The sequence below is a fragment of the Ciconia boyciana genome, chromosome 3 (genome assembly GCF_034638445.1).
Source record: "Ciconia boyciana chromosome 3, ASM3463844v1, whole genome shotgun sequence".
Taxonomy (NCBI): domain Eukaryota; kingdom Metazoa; phylum Chordata; class Aves; order Ciconiiformes; family Ciconiidae; genus Ciconia; species Ciconia boyciana.
In genome coordinates this window covers 110226080-110233548 of record NC_132936.1, presented here as the reverse complement: position 1 = coordinate 110233548, position 7469 = coordinate 110226080, and positions in this window count along the sequence as shown.

The window sequence follows — 7469 nt, the reverse complement described above, 5'->3', positions numbered from 1 at the left end:
TCGTCACCTGCCTAGGAGAGCAATATATTGCTTAAGAGCAGCAAGTAAGGAAGCAACAGCTGCTGTCACGGCTCAGTATCCTGAAAACTCCCCAGGGGCAGAGAGCTCCTCCCTAAGCAGAGTACAAACTATGCTTGAAATGCCCCCCCCTTTTTTTTTTTGTTAATTAAAAAATACCGTTCTGATCTGCCTTTGCCACAGCACAGATTCCCTACAGGCTGAGCGGCTTCTATCCAACTGAAACACATGTTCAACAACGAGAACGTCCCCCACCAGTTATTTAGGCAAAACGCCTAGTGAATCTGTCGGTGTGGGAGCTGACTTGGTGCAGATGAGCCTGGAGCTTGTCTGAGAGATCGGGGTCCTTTTGCCAAGCAGCTGTGACCTCCAGGCAGTGACACCAGCTTGGTCACAGCCACTCATTTCTCTCCGCCATACTGACACAGAGCCAAGCATAGCACAGGAGTTTCCCCAAAAGCCAAGTAGCTCATGCTGCTGGTGACTAGTTTGAAACCCCATGCGCATCCAGTTGAACCGAGACCTTTCTTTGTCTGAGAGGGCCGGTGACCAAGAACAAGGCTGAGCTCCCATGGCAATCACACCAGTGACTTGCTGTGGGTCCTTGGCCGAGCAATGTAACTTCTCAGTGCTCTGGTTTCCCCAGTTGTAAAACTGAAGTAAAAACTTCGAGGTGTTGTCTGACAAAAAGCTGTACAAATCTGGGGAACTTTGACTCCCTCTGCTCCAACAACACAGAATAACCCACTTCAATTAACTATACTGCATTTCAAGGGTTAGTCAATGTTTGTATACCTACAGGAACATATTAAACACCATATACATGCTATGGAGTGTTACCTCCATTTTTTTCTCACTTGCAATTCTTTCGATTTTTTTTTCCCCCTTCTCTCTTTTCTTTTCTCTTTCTCTCCCCTCTTGGCTAGTAGTATGCATAGAGAAGATACAGAAAGGGCAGAAGACTAGCAGCAGAGCATGTGAATAATTTTAGCTCTTCATGCACTGGAGTGATCCATGTGAAGTTCACATGCAAGCACCAGTTCCCTAAACCCTGGTGAAATTTAGAGTCTGGTTTGCTGCTTGACTCTTAGGACTGCAGAATCACCTAATAAGGAGTCTGATCCAGGAATTACTGCCCTTAGAAACATCCTCTTTGCAACAAACATTCAGACCACAGTCTGAAAGTGGTGGGTAACTTTTATCCCTTCCTCATCTCACTTCAGAAAATAGTTGTCAGAAGTCATACTGACAACCAAACCCCAGATGAACAGCTCCTGCCTGTTCTGTTTGAAGGCTGCACTTCTTTTGATCTCTCTGGGGCAACGGCCTGGCTACGGTCCATGTGGTTTTTTTTCTACAGCAACAGAAACTGGTGAGTGCTTTGTTCAGCACAGTGGTGGTAAAGGTCAAAGTGGAAGCAAATCTGGCTTTGTCTGTTGTGGAAGCACCAGCGAGGGGTGAGGTTCCTCAAAGGGGCAGGAGGGAACTGCTGCACAAAACAGCTTTAGACCCTGGATGGCTCTGGCAGTCTGGCCAGCGCAGTGTTCAGCTCCATGGGTACCACTGCTGCACGGAAACTACAAAGGCCATGCTTCCAGACAGATGGATATCTTTCCAGTCATTAGGTAACTAACCTTGCTAGCACCCTTTAGAGACTGGGAGAAGGACGCGGCCCCAAACACACCTGTACCAAAATAAACAACATTTGACAAAGGAGAGATTCTGCCAGAAAATTCCTCAGCGATACCAACTTGCACGCCGGAGGCTAAGTGCCTACACCTGTATTGAAGGACGCTGTAGTCAACCCGCAGCCTGTTTATCAGAAGCCCTGAGTACCTATTATTTTTGTTGTCTTCAGTAAGAGCTAAATGTTCCTAAAATGAATCAAAGGAAGACAGGCTAGGGGAACGATGAAATGTGCATGTTCAGTGGTCAGCGTGGAGGGATGCCACACACCCTGCTCACTGGCCTCTACAGCCTGTACAGCCTGTAGAGGCCAGTGAGCAGGGTGTGTGGCATCCCTCCATGCTGGCCAGTGTACAACTCCCTCTACAGACCAGTGTACAAGCCCGGAGTGACCCTGCAGCCCATGCAAGCAGAGAGCGGCCGAAGCTCGCTGCCTGCAGATGCAAACAGCTGGGATCTACGTTCAGCATGCTCTCACTGCACCCTGGCTGCCTGCTCCAGCTGCAGACATGCATTGATTGCGGTGGCCAAAGGCTTCGTCTTTCGGTTTGGTAGAAAAGTTTGCAATGTTTTTTTCCAGTCCATTACATAACAGGTTTTCATGGTACAGTCAACCTGCTTCATCGCCGTCTTGCACAGTCACGTGCATTGGGATGAGCTTGGCATTAGGTGCATTTTCAGATTTTTTTTTCTTCTACAGTTGTGCTTTTCCCTTCCATTGATAGAGCATCACAGCCCTTCACCCCTCTGCCATGAGCTCTGCCTTCTGCAGTCTGGTCCTTGCCTAATCAAGGGAGACAGCTTTCCTGTTGTTACTGTTGAAGCTGCAATAAATAGCATATCCATTTCTCCATTTATCTGCTTTTTGAAATCCAGCCTGTAATGTCAGCAATAATTACTCTGTTTCTATATTTAGAGATCATCAGCACCTCATGAATATCAAATTGTACTGTTATTATCTCTGTACAATATGGGCCAGTCTCCTATCAGTGTAAACATTTATAACAGTGATTATCAGTAGGACTGGTAGAGATCCCAGAATAGACAAGGCTGAACATGAGTCTGCCATTATTTGTTTACTGGGAAGTCAGGGAGAGAGGCAGAAGAGCCAGCTGAAGGGCTGGTAGCACAGAGCCCATCTACCACCAGTATGGGAAGGCTGGCGCACAGGGAACTCTACCTGGTGGGACCATCAGGAGCAAGTGCAGAGAGTCCTCGGAGCCCCAGCACCATTTGAAATCCTTGGCATTGGGCTGCCATCTGCACAGACATCCTGCCCCACAAGAAAATTCCTTTGAACACTTCTTTAGGCTATGTTTTAGTCTCGTCCCTTGTCCAGGAGAAGGTGATGTTTAAAGCTCCAGTCTGACCAGTTTGGTAAACCACAGAAACTTGATTTCCAAATTATGGATTAAACTAATTTAACTGTTAGTATTAGTTGGCTGGGGGGAAATGGCTGATGTGTCTTCTTCTGTGCCAGAGAACGGCTGCTTCTGAAGGCATTTGCCCCCCCAGGCAGTGCTCGCTGTTGGCTTGAAACGAAACTGTGCTCTGAGCTCAGGCAAATGGCAGGATGCACAGACAGGAGTGTGGTGAGAGACTGCTGGTAAATGTTAAGGGCATGGGTGAATGCCAACGGGTTTTTGCACTCACTTACTTCTTTGGGTTTTTTTGTTTTGATGGACGTGCCGCATTGCATTGAGAAGGGCTGATCTAAGCCTCTGTCAAACAGCTGAAGCTCAGTGGATCTGGCTGCCTCCTAAGAGACCTTTTCCCCCCTCTGAATCTCCAGCTGAGGAGGCTCCCAGGGGACGGTCACTCCCCATCATCGTCTTTCAGAGCTGTCAGGATGCTTCAGCAGCTCAGCTCTTGGCATGGTTTTCCAACCCTTGCTTGCCCTGATGTGGCCCCGGTCATGTATACTGTTTTCCATCCAGATTCATACCCCCCCACACCACAAAGGTTTTACTGTCATTAATAACTGCAATGCCTAATCGAATCACCTTTTTTCCTCTCACTTGTCCCTAGAATTATTGCTCTAGGGTGTTTACTTTGCGGCTCTCTTGCCACCTGGGCATGGCTAGGCAGAGCCACCTCCTGGCAAAGCTCCCGATCTGCTGGCCCACTACTCGCCTCTGCACAAACATTTGCCGACTGTCAATGACATCTCCCCAGCCTGCGGACTGAGAGAGCAGGGTTACATCTCAGTGCGTAACTCTTTCCACCCAAAAAGGGCGTATCCATGCTTCATGAAAACGGTTTTGTATATGAAGTGGAGGTGCTAGAGCGCAGGAAAGAGGAAAGGGTGGCTGGTGCATTACTAGGAGCCAGGCATGACAGTGACCGTGCAACCCGAGGGTGGGAAGGTGAGCCCATTGGAGACAGGGCTGGTGGGATGGAGGGACACCAGGAAAACAGTAAAACCTTGTGAGAACAGTTTATGCTGTGAAATTGCAGGTCCTGTTATCCCACGGTATTTTACCCCAAGACATTGGCATACACACCCCTGAGGACATGCTTTCGCTTCTAGCTCAAAACACTTTAGTAACAGCAAAACCAGGTCCCAGCATCGTGTTTTCTGCTCCAGATAGAAAAAGGTTAGTAAATAAAGCTGGCTTCTTATCAATTCCTCGTCCCTGAAAGTGCTGTAATACACCCACCCAATGGTTTCTGCCCTAGCTAATTTCTAGAATCAGCTCTCTTTTCAGAGAAACCTCTGCCAGAGGAGGACATGACTAAGCAAGGGAGGAAGCTCAACTGCAGCAAAATGTGAGTGAAACAGAAAATAATCACTGAGTAAACTAGTACTTGTCTGTTCAGTGGGGGAAACAAATCTAGATCATTCTCTGCAGCTTTGGAGAGATCTTGCTGGCTCTAGCACAGCTGGCCTGGAGAGGCAAACAACGTACAAACCACAAGTCAAGGGCTCCAGGGCTGTGCATGGCACCTAGCACTTTCATCCCTTGCACAAGGGGATGTGTCCTTCCGACAAGAGAACTCTTGTACGCGTGTTTATGCTGCGAGAAAGCTGTCTATGTTTGGTTTGGAAAAGCTATGCTTGCTTAACAAAACCTGAATTTATCCCTGTAATCCTTCCCTGTATCTCCATGGCCAGATTGGAGCAGCCTGTGGAAAAAATTCCTGTCTATTTTCAGAAATAGATAAAAGCATTCAGATTACAGAGTGCAAATCTCAGCTCGAAACGGCTGGAAAAATCCATTCAGCGCCACTGTCACTGACCCCCGCGACCTCTCCAAGTATGAATTTCAGTCGCCTGTGCCTCTCCCTCGTGCCGCCTCCTTCTCCTCCCGCCGCCGCCGCCGCTGCCGGAACCGCCTGGGCTCCCAGCATCTGCAAAATGTCAGCCTTGCGTCCCACTGTTTATCCCAGGGGGAGCAGGGAGGGAGGCGTTATGTAAAAGAGCGGAGTTTGTGGAAATTATTATTGATCTTGCTGCTCGAGACCGTTAGTGGGATCTTTTTACTTCGGTGTTCATGTGGCTCCCAAATTTTGGCAGAGCACTGGCGTGCCAAGGAAGAAATGCTCTTTGCTGCAAAAATAAAAATGCCAGGAATCTGCCTCTTTGCCCGCACTCATCTCAGCGCTCTGCTCACTGCTACGCCGGGAGCTGGGTACAGAGCTGTCGTCCCCTCCACTGCTGGGAGCTCCCAAAGCAAATGAGCCTTTAGCATCACTTATTAGTTCATGAGATTGAGGATTCGACGGCGGAGATTACTGCTCATTTAGAAGGATTGTGTGCTTTAGGTAGCCCCTGAGGCTTGATGAATTCCTGCTCGTGGTGGATTAGATGCCCTGCTAGCAAGCAAAATATTAAACGCAACTTCAGCAAGCTTACATCTCACTCATATTTCGCTTATGGATTACAGGGCAAGTCTTCGTAATTAATACCAAGGAAGAAGGCATCCAGATGGACTGCGGCTTTTGAAAGATTAACCTTGATGGGTTTTCTTTTTTTAATTTAAAACTTTGTTTTTCTTTCCGTGATGTTCAGAGCAGACCTGGGATGCTGATAGCTTTGTGCCTGGCTCATCAAAGTGTCTAACAGAAATCCTGTGGTCCTTCCTTGGGATTCACCCAGCCGACGCTTACAGCATTTCTGTCTCTTCTGACAAAACTGGGCTGAATCCTGGGAGGTTCTGAGCAACCCATTTTGGAGCTGAGGGTGCTTCAGACATCCTTCCTTCTATTTCAGGATGATGAGCAGGATATGAAAAATCTAAAGGAGCAGCGTGTGGCAAAATGAGATGTTGGAGAGATCACCTGCTCTGATGAGGAGTACACAGTTCGGGACAATAATGTTCCTGGGTGTTGCTCCTAGGCCTGCTAATGAGCAAGGCCTTGGGGGAAACAACTCACTTCACTAGGAAACGTATAAATATATCCAGTTTGCAATAGTGATGAGAAGGTTAATTTTCATCTAGTGTGGATACAGCGAGGCATCGAACTGAACACACTGCTAGTGAAATATGTGAACGGGGGACAAGGTATACCGGTAGCTCATGACTACACCCATGGGATATTTGGTTCTCAAATGACTTCAAAATACTTTGAGATCTTTGATTGAAAGACTTCAGCAAAGCACCAAGTACAATACGAGCACAAATTATGGATCTATTGTACGTGTATGTTCAGAGCTGGATTTATGTCTGTGTACATACACATGCGTGTGTACTTGCATGCATGTCCTTCAAAGTCCAAACACAGCTCAGCTGAACATACAAGTGAAGAAAAGTGGAGACTACATATGTGTATATATATATGTTCCTTGTATATATATTGAGTACAAGGGCCAAAATACACTGGAAAACACAACACACATAATGTGTGTCTGCCTACAAGTCTAATGCTAAGATCAGAATTTGTTTTATCCCACTGCCTTATTTTTAAGGCCTAGAGAAATACTCACACTAGCCAAAATAATCTGACTCTTGAGCTTGCTTCAGTATTTTCCACATTTTTCAACCAGCTGTCAGATGTTTCAGCATTTGTAAATGGCTGTTGCAATTTTTAAAAATGCTAGAATTGCACTATTTTAAAAAAGGCAAAATTGCTCTTCTTGTAAGATATTATAGACATTTTTTTATCATCTCTAACAAAGCCCATAGTTATAAAAAATAATATACCTGAAGCAAGGGGTATAACTTCATTATTTCAGACAATGGAACACCAACAGGGATACCACAGGAAAGGCCATTATTGCCTGTAAAGGTTAATTAATCTTAATTCCCCTTAAAGCAGTCATGAAGGGATACATATTGATTCAAGATTACTGGATCTACATATGTGGAGTACAGGCTGAATACATAAGCCTAAACTATATCTATATATAAAAACGAAGGCATTTATTAGAAAGTGGAACCAAATTGCACGTTGTAACAAATTTATTTTAAATATCTTCAGAAGATCTGGAGGTGTTCCCATTGTGACCGTGAGTCTGAGAACTATAACAATGTCTTCTCTAAGTAAAAACCTAACCTGGTAAGAGAAAATGAATGTGGAAATCCAGAAAAAGATTCAACTCTGACCCATTTGGAAGATAACATAAGCCTGTGATATCCTGTTCGTTCACCAGGGAGTCATACTTCTCATTGAATTGTTACAGCTAGCCAGAATACAGGTATTTATATATTCTGTATGATCCAATTTCTTAAAATTGCTTTCGACTGTTGACTTCAGCGGACATGAATGAAAGAAATTAACAGGACTGCTGCGATCCAGGCTCTTCCCACGGTGCGTAATGACCC